The sequence below is a fragment of the Mauremys reevesii genome, linkage group 3 (genome assembly GCF_016161935.1).
Source record: "Mauremys reevesii isolate NIE-2019 linkage group 3, ASM1616193v1, whole genome shotgun sequence".
Lineage (NCBI taxonomy): Eukaryota > Metazoa > Chordata > Testudines > Geoemydidae > Mauremys > Mauremys reevesii.
This window is the reverse complement of record NC_052625.1, coordinates 42,661,644-42,675,024: the sequence shown is the minus strand read 5'-3', so window position 1 is coordinate 42,675,024 and position 13,381 is coordinate 42,661,644. Positions and strand designations below refer to the sequence as shown.

The following is a 13,381-nucleotide window of genomic DNA, read 5'->3' as shown; positions in this document are numbered from 1 at the left end:
AGGCTACAAAGTGGATATGGCTGTACATAAAGGAAGTTTGAATGCCATGCAGATTGTCAGAACAGAAAACACTAAAAATACCCAGTAATGTGACGTTTGGATTACTGATTGAGCACATCAGGGAGAAGATAGAGGATTATTAAAGAAGAGTATTGTCTTTCTGCTCTTATTATTTTCATAAGTTTCTTATTAAAGCATATAGGATTAAATCCTGCTTCCACTGAAAAAGTAAGTGAACAACTTCCATGGGCTTCAATAGGATTAGTATTTGGCTGATAATGTATCAATTCATGTAGCGCTATATTTTTTCTATTCTCATAAATATACACAGAGGCTACAAGAACTTCCATTGAAATCCATGGGAGTTCTTGTATTTTGTGGGCTGAGGGAGGGGGGCAGGCAAAGTAAACATTAGAACTGCAAGGATTGTAGCCAGACAGCTTTGTGAAATTCCATCCTAATCATTTTCATATTTCAGTGAGATATGAGGCAGACATCTAGAAGTGCAAAGATTGTGAATGGCACAAATGGCATATTACATAAATGTGGGCTTTGCAGCTAAAAATGTACTTTCTAACTAATACCAACCCCCAAAATACACTTTTCCAGCTAAATAATGCCAACAAAAACTGTAAGTCCTATTTGTTGTGTTATGTCATTTTGTCATACTAATAAAATTATATTATACTATACAACAGAATGTAAAACTATACCTCTTTACCTGCCAAAACTAGCAATGGAAGCTTTGTACCATTGGAAAGGGGAGATTGCCAGCTTTTCAGCAGAGGAGATACTTCTGTCTCTGGAACGTTGTGAGCTATTGGGTCATGAAGTATCATAATACAATCTGAGCAAGATTGTACAGAGGAACAGTAAGTGAATGGTTCAGTATTTCGTTACATATCCCCTTAATAAATCCAATTCCCCCATAATAAATATATTAACATACTGTTTTGATAATATTTAATGTAACATGGGAATACAACATACACTAAAGAGCATGAGCAAATAATTGTGAAAAATTATCAAATATGCAAAACTACCTAGGAGACTGAAGCACAGCTTTAAAATAATGCCTTAGTGCAACTGCATATGTTATCATTTGACATGTAAATATGATCTTGCCACCATCTCGGAATATCAGAAGATTCCAGGGCTTTTTTTTTTTTAAGGGGGGGGAAATTGCTCTCTTCTGTGCAGCACACCACACTAATTTTCATCAAAAAGGGCAAATAAATTATCCCAGAGACTCTACTGAATTATCTGATTTTTGCCCTTGTTGTAAACTGATTCTGTGCACACCTGATGCATGCTCCATACAGAATCTGTTCTAACTTTCTTTTATTCCCTGGTGTGAATGATCATAACCTACAGCAGAAGTGACTGACTAAAGGGCAAGAGAATCTAAGCTTAGAAAGTATAGATGAAAAGATTAGCTGTCATGGTACAATTGATAATGTAGGGTATCAGCAACCAAAGAGGCTAAAGAGAAGATCAATAATGTGCTAGTTCAGAATAAGGGACAAAAATTGCATGATGTCAGACAGACATGACATATATAATTGTCATATATGTGGACAGAATAGGTACACTGCACAATGTTTAATTACACTTCCATAGAACTAGTAAAAAATGTTTGACATAATGTTTTTCCATTGGAAGATATCATTTTGATTAAACCTAAAACTTCCTGATGGAGTGTGTCAGGAATCATGGCCTGCAGCACAGTTAGACTTCAGGCAACCTAATGAGCACAGCTGGCTTGTAGTAGGCTATTTAATTGACTACACCACCTGAATGGTACCACTGACACTGGCTTCTAATTTTCCCCAGGGGTGCTCAACCCCTGCTCAGGCCTTGCCCCCACACCACCCCTTCCTTGCCTCTTTCTGCCCCCTTCCCCTGAGCACACCCCATCCCTGCTCCTCCCCCTCCTTCCCAGCACCTCCTGCACACTGTAGAACAGCTGATCTGAGACGGGTGGGAAGCGTTGGGAGGGACGGGGAAGAGTTAATCGGTGTGGACTGCTGGCAGTGGGGAGAGAGCGGAGCTTGGCTGCCAGTGAGTACTAAGCACCTGCTAATGTTTTTCTGTGGGTGTTCCAGCCCTGGAGCACCCACAGAGTCGGTGCCTATTAGAGGTACCAGCTCAGCAGACTGGCTTTTAAGCCAAGCTGCAGCAGTTCAATAGGTGGTCAAAGCATTTGCCCATGGCTGTGCTAGTTCCTGCCCTACTCTACTCCATTCCATTCCATTCCACGTAACGCAGTTCTGACCCTCAGCTCGGATTTCTCACTTTGGCTCTGACCCTTTGCTCTTGCATCAGGCCTCTGATTCCTGGCTTCTTAAACCATCTCTAACCACTGGACTCAATGCCTGCTCTCACCACTAGGTACAACCACCCATCTCCCAGGCACTGACAGATTGTGTCACTTTCAACTAATTTTTGTTTTGAACCCCCCCCCCCCCCAAAAATTGATGAAGTCAAAACATTCCATTCTAAAATGTCAAAATGTACCATTGACTATTTAATTTCAGTGACTGTTTTTAAAATGATCTATATCTATAGATAGATAGATCTATCTACACACACACACTGAAATGAGATGTTTTTATTTTTATCAAAATTAAACATTTCATTTGACCCAAACCAAAAAATTTTCAGAAATGTCATCTTGTGGGAAATTTCCAATTTTTTTTTGTTCTAATAAAAAAAAAAAAAAAAAAAGCAAGTTTCCATTTCACAGGAAATTCTGCAGATTTGAAATTCTGGTTCCCGCACAGCTCTAGTCTTCCAGAGTCCCAGCAAGAAGCAGAAAGAAAACACCAGACCTGCTCAAGACAAAACCTGTCTTCTCCCATATCTTCAGAAAAATTCTCTCCCAGGACATTATTGCACTAGCAAATGAAGAGATGGTTGAAACAATTATGATACAGTGCTATGCCCCAATTGATTTGGGAGCTCAGTTTACATCTTTCGCTAAGAATTTTTGGCAGCAATGTTGTGAACACTGCCAACTGGAGCTGAAATTGATATCCATTCAGATTAGTGTCCCATGAAAAGTGTTCCCTATTAGGGCATTAACAATATACCTTCTAATTTGAGGGTTTGCATAATCATTTTGTTGGTACCAAAGAAAGTTTGAGTGAATATCTGTGGCTCTTATTCTTTGTCCCTTATGACTTCTGAAAGCTTCCCTCTACTGACAGAAATTGTTTAGCCTGCTTTGGTGAGAACAATCTACCAGCCACCATAAAGTATGAAATAATTTGATCAGTGCTCAAAAAGATGACTCTTGAAGCAAATGATCTGGTCAACTATTGCCCAGTGTCTAACTTAGCATTAATGAATAATCTATTGAGAAAATAAAGAGAGCATTTCCAACAACACTTAACTTCTACCATCATCCTAGACTCCATATGGTCAGGTTTTCAGGGAGGATCTGGTACTGGTCAACAATCGCATTAAGCTATGGCAATGAACAAACAGTTATGATCAGGGTTCCTATTGCGAAATATTTCAGTATCATTTAATTTTCCACACATATATAAACTTAAAATATAAACATTTTTATGCATTTTGTTATTTTATTTAGTGCTCCATTATTCAAGTCCCGTAACAAAGCAATCTTTTGTCCCAGATAGAATGGATAATTAAACTTACTGGTATACTCCTAAAAAACCAGACCTGCTCAAGTTACCAAAGTAAATCTTACTCCACAGCGTATACTGTACTTTATAGTGTTCCAAAACAAATAATTAAGTTACAGGTGAGGTTTTAAAGTGCAATTCAAGAGAAAATATCAGTAAATACATACTTTTTACACACGTGGGCACATGCATGTACACACACACAGATCATGTAAACAATTCTGGAACAAAATTAACACAAAATTCATGCACACACATACCATTGAACAAAACATATCTCAGTAGCCAGCATGCAAACAGCCATTGCTCCATCCTGTAACAAAATATTCACAATACTTATAGTCTAAATGAACCATTCATCTCCATTTTCAAAATTATACATAAATTTAAAACAATCTTTACGAGTAAGAATAAGGTAATAGGTCTGGCCTGTCCACAACAATTAGTCACAATCACATCCCTTATCATAGTATGTAAGCACATCCAAATTATAATAGTTTTTTTGCTGAGAAGAATAATTCCATGTACTTCTAATTAAACAGATATCAGAGATTAGCAATTGTATGACTGATGTACTATATAAACATATATCAGTTCATAAAACCATGTCCACTATTTAAAAAAACAAATTGCCCTTGTCATAAAAAGCCATCACACTTGATACCATAGAACAAATATGTGCATATTCAATTAGTCATATAGAAAATGTTAAGAAGGTATGCAAGGGCATTGTCCAACTCACATTAATTGATCAGTATTAAAATCAAAGGAAAGACTACCATTGTCTTCAACAGAAGCTGAATCAGATCGATAGATATGAAAACAGCTATGATTGTTTGGGTGCTGGTGACTAAGAATTTTTCTGTTGAATAGTTTGTTTATGCATGAATCTAGCGTTTTTGGTTTTTTGTTAAGGTTTTTGTCAGAACGGTTTTAAAGTTGTAGTTGGCCAAAAAAACATGAGAATATTTTTTTACCTTTCAAAAAGTGCTCACGTTTGAGGGCTTTCCACTTAAAATTTTTCTCCTACACTTTTGAAAGTCTATTTTTTTCTCCTCCCTTAAAATAATGAAACCATGTTATTAATAGTTCTTTGTTATGAAAAATTATAAGGTGGAAGGAGAGTCAAAATATTCCTTTAAGACTTTTCAATGCATCTGTATAATATATTTAATCAATGAGGTTTTTATGGTTCTCACCATTTCTCATTTTATACCTCATATTATATAATTTTCCAGCGTATATGGAGAGTAATGGGGAAGGTATGGGAAGTGGAGTACTGAGGTTGGTCCATGGGTGTGGGAATCTATTGCTAACTTGGCAGATGGGACTGTGGGAAGCTGTCCATGTCTAGGCTTCAAGGACGGGCTAATTAGGCTGTGAACTGTGTAGTGAGATGCTGGCCTTGGGCTGGTTCTCATCTGCCAGTAGGCAGTAAACAGGATAATAAATCAGAAGGTTGTACAGGATGACAATTACCCTATGAAGTTATAGCTGTGCCTGTGTGTATTCTTATTAACCAATTAGCAATTGCTTGATTGCCTGCCATAATTGTATATAAGAGCATGCTAGAGAGAAATAAATGACTTTGCTACCAATCACATTGATTGTTGGGCTCTGTCCATGCCCGCCTGAGAGGCACTGCAACGCAACAAATGGTGACCCCGACGTGATTCGAATCGAATGATGATAGTGTCGGTGGCCTAGTGTCGGTGGCCTGTTCCAGGCGGAGGAGCTGCGGCGGGGAGTGCTGGAGAAGCCCCCGGGCGTCCGAAAAGAGAGGCGCACCTGAGGCCTGAGGAGAGCGGCTATAAGCCGCGGAGAAAAGCGGCGGCTATAAGCCGCGGAGAAGAAGGGCGGCTATAAGCCGCGGAGAAGAAGGGCAGGGCGGCTAAGTTATGAGTACCGCTGTATCAGCTGAAGAAAAGATAACACAGAAGCCTTTATTGCACATTATGAACCGACAGGGGGAAAGAATCTCCCCTGCTGCACTACCTCACTTATTAAGGAAAGAGGGGGAGCTGGAGAGGCTCCTCCTAACCGCCCTTTGGGCACAGGACGAGGAGGTGCTCCACTGGAAGCGAGCCCTGGACGGGAAGACGTTGGAGTGCACGGCGCAGGCAGAGGCTCGTGCCGTGGCCCCGGAGGTCATTTGGACCTACAAGCAAGTAAGTTGTTTTGGCAGGAGCCTGGAGAAGGCGTCCTACGCTGGCTGGTCTGAGCCTGGGACAGTGCCGGGAAAACCGTTATGCTTCTCCGGTATGAGCAGCAACAGCTGGGTGTTCTGACACAGGATCCACAGATTAAAAGAAGCCAAGCAGGGAAGGAAAAAGAACAGAATGAGTTAACCGAAGAAATCTTTCTGGCCCCGGTCAAGGACACGCCGCTCAGCTAAGACTTGGTGGACAGCCAAGACTAAGGGGGGCTTGACTGGGCCCAAAAAGCTGTGAGAGCTGAAAAACCCTACCAGGACTGCTTGGACCCATGATTTTTACTGCAAAAAGACCTCTTCACATCAGGAGAATTTTTTTTTACTGATGATTGGCCTATTTTTTTTTAGCTCCATTGTGCTTCTAAACAACAGGAAAAAAGGACAAGGTGACATGCTGGCTAACCTCTCCCTTGTCCGCTGCAGCCCCCATTGTGTTATTGGATTTTTTTTTTTGAAAGAAGCAAAACCACTACAGGCTGATGTGCTGGTGACCTTTCCCCTGTAGAAGCTGAACCACGACGATGGTGGAAAAGAAGAAAAAATACTCACATCACTGACATTGCCAAAGTCCAGAAATTCCTGACTACAAGGACATTGAGAACTGACCCTGGTGAAGAAATAAAGAATTGTACACTGGCAGGAAGAAATTTGGGACTCCTGCTGAGAAATGTGATATTAATTGGATTTTGGGGTTTATTTTACAGGCTGCGCCCTGTGTTCTGGAGAAATTTTTTTTTTTTTAGCATGTATTGCCCTCCCTAACTGGATTGTAAATGATATTGCCCTTATTTAGTTTTTTATTGTTGGAGCTTTGCTAATTTTGCCGGGTTTATTGGGAGGATGAATGTGAAATTAATTACCCCAGCCTTCTAGAGTTTAATTGCTTTTTGTTTTTAAAGTTTGAGAAAACTCAGCCAAAAGTTTGTTGAGTATTCTCAAAGGGGGGAGGAGTTGGTGTTATTAGGCATAAATTTAGGTAATTTGGAAGAATGGCTTTGAATTTATGTGACCCTAGTACCTTTATGTAAAGTGCTTTTGTTAGCCTTACCTGATTTTTGTAATTTCTTGTGTTATGTGCTGATTATTGGCAGTTGCAAGGCTGTTTGATACTAGATGTAGCCAATATTAAATAAGATAGGCGGAAAATAGATGCTGTGATTAAAGTTATATGTATGAGAATGTAGCCCCCACGGTGGGAAAGTACAGATGACTTCACAGAATACCAGAAGGGTAGGGGCTAGTTAAGAAGTACACCCTCCTAGCTAAATTGATAGTGGGATAAGTTAGTGTCCATGAAAGGAACGGTTTAGCAAGAGGAAAAAAGGATCGGGCCCAGGCGGGCAGGCAACAGACAACAAGCTTGGAAAACTGGTTGAAAACCTTTGAGGGTGTAGTGGATAAAAAAGGTAATTAAGCACAGGTATGGGGCTTTCAAATATTCAGGAGAATATTTGGTATGGTGATTTGGATTAGTAAGTGGCTGTTGAAAGACAAGCTACTAATTTTAAGGAGAGTAAAAAGTTAATTCTGTGGTTGCTAGAGGGAACAGCAGTTGAATTTTGTAAAAATGCTAAAGAGTAAAGTTTTTGGTGTTTTTGAAATGTTTGTAAATAAATTTAGGCAAAGAAATTAGTTTGCAATTGTTTGTCCGTGAATAATTTTGTTAAATTAATTGAAAAATGTATACAGTGCTATGTAATTAAAATTGTATTAGGCTTTTAGGGCACTGTAAGTGATGATGTTTTTCTTTTTTTTGTTTTTTTGTTTGTTTGTGTTTAAAAGTAGAAGTTAAGTAAAAAACTTTAAGCTGTTAATAGCTTTGAATCTAGAAGTAAGCCAGGATGCAATTGTATTACTGTAAATGATTTAATTGATGAAGTAATTCCCCTGTTTTGCCTGAAATTAATAAGAGTATTTGTATATTTTAAGTAATGAAGATTGATGCCAGCTGAATAGCGTTTGTGTACCATGCATTTACTTACAGAGTTAAAATTTGTGTTTTGTGTTTTATGTTTTGTCTTGTGGTGTTTGTTTTCTGGCCAGAATTGTTGTTGTGTTGTTAAGATTTTTATGTGGTTTATGCTGTGTTTTCTCTAGGACCCCCCCCCCCCAGTGTCAGTTTGATCACCTGACATATGAGGGATGAATTGGTAACAGAAATTTGTCACAATTTGGTGTGCAATAGAGAAGGGGGAACCCTGCAGAATTTACACCATTTATTTGTTTTATTTTTGGTGTTTTATGTTTTGTTTTGTTTGGTGTTTGTAGGTGTTATGTGTTAAGAATTGCATGGTTATAGGTGAGCCTTATAGAATAAGGAAATATTATTTGGTTTTGGTTTTGTTTTAATGCTAAGCATGCTGTGTATTTTTGCTGTTTGCCTTTTGTATTTTTGCTATTTGTGTGGCCGCCGTTGCTGTTGTGTGGCACGCACATTGGCAGGACCCTCCTGGCCCCTTGGGCCACTTGCGTTACCTGGAGGAGGGATGTAATAGGTAAAAGTAGGGCACTGCGGAAGATATTGTTACGGTTTAATTAGGCAGTTGGTGTTTTTATTTGCCTTTTAGCTTTGGTTTGTGATAGATTGTAGTGTTATGATGTTATGAGTTGGAAATGTTTTGCTATTGCCCTTCCTTGCTTTGATTTTGAGTAAAGGGGGGAGATGTGGGAATCTATTGCTAACTTGGCAGATGGGACTGTGGGAAGCTGTCCATGTATAGGCTTCAAGGACGGGCTAATTAGGCTGTGAACTGTGTAGTGAGATGCTGGCCTTGGGCTGGTTCTCATCTGCCAGTAGGCAGTAAACAGGATAATAAATCAGAAGGTTGTACAGGATGACAATTACCCTATGAAGTTATAGCTGTGCCTGTGTGTATTCTTATTAACCAATTAGCAATTGCTTGATTGCCTGCCATAATTGTATATAAGAGCATGCTGGAGAGAAATAAATGACTTTGCTACCAATCACATTGATTGTTGGGCTCTGTCCATACCCGCCTGAGAGGCACTGCAATGCAACACATGGGGGAGAGTGGTGCTGATGCCCATGTCCACCAACCCCTAAAGCCTAAGGCTTGTAAAGGGGATATTTTTAAAGGCAGTGGTGGGGTTGCTGTGGGTTAATTTGGAAGTGAAATTGATAAGAGTCTCAAGGTATTTTCTAGTGTTACAAATCTAGAAATCATGTGCAAATCCTGTTTACCTTGAGCAGCATTGGGCAAATATAGACACAGGCTTTTCCACTTGTCCAAACCCCAGTTAAGACACCACTAGATCAGCCAAGAAACAGCTCCCTTCATTCTCACTCTTGGTGTCTGTCCAAATGCTTTTAGTGCACTGTCTCATATATTCTGCTTCCCTCTCTTCCCATCCTGATAACTCATTAGCCCAAAGCCAAAAGCTCTGGACAACATGGGTGAGCTTTGTGTAACTGCTCTGCACATAAAGGAACCTCACAAAGATTTGTCCACAGAGACCAATTACGCTGCTAGTCTGTATTAGACAGAGAGTATTTACCCACTGAGTCCCCTTAGCAGCCATCTGGGTGCAGTTGCAGCTGCCAGACCTTAGAGTATTTGTATGCTTAAAGCATTTTATGCAATAGGAGGTGTATATGCAAATGAAATGTCAACTGTGTTGTGTGATTGAGTTACTTTTGATGCTGCAGTCCCAACAATGCTAGTTTGGCATCTGCAAAGGGTTTAAAAGGAAAACATTGCCTATCATGCTGACCAGTATTGTCTCATTGTTTCCTTGTACTCCCCTATCTTATACTCAAATTGTAAACTTTGGGGCAGGGATGGTCTTTTTGTTCCATGTTTGTATAGTGCCTACCACAAAAGGGTCTTGGTCCATGACTGGGTCTCCTAGGCACTACCACAATACAAATAAATACAATTATCTGTATCCTGGCAACTCTCACATGGACAGAAACTAATCCTTGGGATGGAATGGAGCTTTGAGACAGAATGTTTGCTGGTGTAACTGAGAGGCAGTCAGACAGAAAGAGCAGCAGGACTGACAGAAGAAGCAGCACTGTGGAATTGAAAGTCTAAGGAAATTTGGTCCTTTCTTTACAGGATGCACTTTTCATGTAACAGAATCATTCTGAGGTTTGTATATGTTTGTACTGTCAAAATGCCCTTTTCATTACAGAGGTTATATAGCATAAATTCTACACTGGAGACATGTTATGAAATTACTGTGCAGAACTGAAGTAAAACCTTAATGTACTTGATGTAGTAAAACATATAGTTTGATAGAGTTGTAACGTAGGAAAGACATGCAGTTACAGTTTTAGATTGTTAACTATTTCAGATTAATGTATATAAAGCTGCCCTGCTGATTTCTGAGTTAACATATGTGTAATTCTGTGTCTTGTTATTAAAATGCTCAATTATCAGTTTTTGTTTATAGTGAGACATCTTAGAGACACGCGTTATGCTGATGTGGAATATTTAAAAAAAAATCACAACCAAACCTATTAAATTAATATGCATTTACACCTGTTTGGTAGGTATTTCTAATGCAAGGTTCCTAATGCTTATGAAAAGGTGTGATTACCAAATTAATTTTTCAAAATATTGATAATACTAGCTCTTCTATAGCACTTTTCTTCAGTAGATTTCAAAGTACTTTACAAAGAAGGTACCATTTCCCCCCATTTTTAGGATGGGGAAATAAAGGTAAAGAGAGGTGACATGACTTACCCAAGGTGACCCAGCACGATGGTAGAAGAGTTGGGAATAGAACCAAGTGTCCTGAATCCCAGCTTGGTGCTATATCCACTTGGTCACATTGCCACCAAACAAAAAATTGAAAAATGTTGCTGTTTCTTTCACCAGTTCTAGCTAATATGTAATTATCTTAAAGTAGGAGAGACATATTTCCAACATATTTACACCACTAATGCTCTTAACTAGGGTAAATAAAAATCATTTTTAATTAAACAAATGCATTAGTCCTCAAAGAACACTATAAAACTTGTCTGAGACAAACTTCAGCAACTTTTGCTATGGCCCTGTTTCTTTTTCTGCAATACAGTTCACAAAATGTTTTTTTTACAGTGAGAATCATCTGATTTGTTTCAGCTCTCCCATAATTCAAAAATAGCTGATGGGATTCTGCTCAAAATTTCCACCAAAAAAAACAAACAAAAAAAACCTGGCCACTGACTAAGATCAGTTATGGAAAATTTCAGTTCAAAATGTTAATGTTCCGGAAAGTTATGAGGATCTAAAAATTGTAGATTATTGTGGAGCTTACTAGCTATAGCAGGCAGAGGCACTCGCTATAATTACTCTTTGTGTAAAGAATATAGGGCTCTATACAGTTAAAACAATTAATCATCTACCATGTAAGAAGTCAGCTGCACCAAAAAAGGCAGTTTTTAAAAAATGACTTTTTATCTGGCAAAGAATGGACCAGAAAAGCATAATTCATTTGGAACTGGACATCAAGGCTCTTCTGAAAATCCCACCAGGAACCTAAAAACCTTTATAAATCTAGCTCTAAGCAACTTACCCAAGGTTACACAGGAATTCTGTGAAAGAGAAGGAAATTGAACTCAAGCCTCCCAAGTCCTAGGCTAGTTCTCTAGCCACTGTATAATCCATCCTCTCTCAGGCATCTAGGGAAGATCACTTCTAGGAATGAGAGGGCTATTCAGTTTCTATGTCAATTCATTCCTAGGCACCTCCGGCTGAGGTTGCTAATACAGGTGCAATTTGGTACCAACTGTGGTGGTGGTTTTTGTGATGAGAACACCTGACAATTGGGAACTGAACCAAGACAAAAATGCCAGCTGTATTTTGTAATGAAATTAGTTAAATTGATCAGCAGTTTAGACTGAAGCCACTTTGCAATAAAGCTCCATGTACAGGTCAAGTATTTTTAAGTATTTAAGGCCAAATACAAACCAAAATGAAATTTCATTTACATTAACAAGGTCTAAATATGGATTTTGGTATCTGCTATACTTATATTTAATATGTGCAAAATGCCATAAAAAACCCCACAAGTATGCATAAGAAGCAAAGCGGTAAACATACTGGAGATGGACACATTCACAATGCTAACACTACATTGCTTAAGGATCCTCAGGGATAGAAACATTTACTAATAACACATTATAGTTCACAATTCTAATATTACAATTTAAATTTGTTGTGATGGATGAAGGTTCCTAAGGGGAAATAATGCCTGTCAGGGTTCCCTCCCCACTCTGAACTCTGAGGTACAGAGATGGGGACCTGCATGAAAGACCCCCTAAGCTTATTAACCCCTTACAGGTAAGTAATTCTGTACCTCTGGCCAGGAGGAATTTATGTTACTGCATACATAAAGGTTGTTACCCTTCCCTTTATGTTTATGACAATGCCAGACTCAAAAATCACAAACAGCAGGAAATAAAGATTAATCCCATGAGAGCGCATAGTTAAAATTGTCTGGACAAGACCTTGGCAACAATGGTTGAGTAGGGTTGATTTGGGACGGGAATGGATGGTGTGTGTTTGTTAGCATCTGGCTGGGAGTATGAGGGAGAACGTAATGCATATAGCTTTAATTTGTATTTTCTGTGTTTTTGTGGTTTTGAGTATGGCATAATTGTCCCTTAGGAACCTTAACTAGTTTTCACAAAATAGCTTTTATATCTGAATTTCCCCGTTTTGATTTTTTTAAACAAACATTATTATTTGGCTTCATTTCAAAGTTTCAATTTTTGTTATTTCCACCTGATACAAATAATTTCTTCCCATTTCTCTGAAAGGCAAGAAAAACCCCTTTTAAAAAAAAAACAGGCAAACCCTGTAAAATGGGAAAAACATACTCTGACTCATTAAAGAAGTTGAAAATTATCCAAAGAACCAGTTACTAGGTTTAGATTTTGTTGTACTATAAGATGCAAATTAGACCTTTTTCAACAATTGTCATCAGTGATTCTAGCACTCTGCCCTCCCTCATACTCAAGCTTGTTTGTTTCTTTTCAGCTGCATATTGTCCCCAACTGGAATCTCTCTACTCCTGGTAACAATCTGTTTAACTGCTTTGCCTTGGCAATCACTGTTGGCTCCTATAGCTGTTTGCGAGTCCAAAAGGTGGTCGAGATGAAAGCTGTGTTCTCCATTACTGTCCTCTGGTACAATTCTCCTCAAGTTGTTGGTTCCCTGTGTGACACTGCACCCCATTTTCTTCTTAGTAATATTATTATGCTATGGTTATAGCATAATTATGATGCATTTTATGCAAGATGAGTCATGTGAGATGTTGTTAGAAAAATTATGATTTTCTGAATATGATTATCCTATTTGTATGCATGTATCATACAGATTATAAATATTGACTATGTATCTGTACTTCAAATGTAGTTATCCCTGAGTAACACCCATTAGACAAGATGCATTCAGTCTAGAGAGCTGGTTGGGAAGGGTCTATTCAGGGCAATGAGCCATTAGGGAAAACAATAGGCCTTAGGAGAAGCTTATCTCCCACCTGGAGAGCCTTTCTGAGAATGCTACAG

At 38.8% G+C, this 13,381-nt stretch overlaps 1 protein-coding gene across 5 annotated transcripts in view; it reads right to left on the bottom strand.

The window, feature by feature from the left end:
• The window catches only part of SYT14 (synaptotagmin 14), a 240,071-nt gene that overhangs the window by 224,276 nt on the left and 2,414 nt on the right, over positions 1–13,381 (bottom strand). The window contains exon 1 of one of the 5 annotated variants that reach the window (XM_039532416.1): positions 11,386–11,518. The exons of 3 other annotated variants lie outside the window; for them this stretch is intronic. The gene's annotated coding sequence lies outside the window, so the exon portion shown is untranslated. Of the gene's footprint in view, positions 1–3,910; positions 3,940–11,385; positions 11,519–13,381 lie in introns of those variants that run through there. One more of the 5 variants, XM_039532421.1, reaches the window with a different exon arrangement.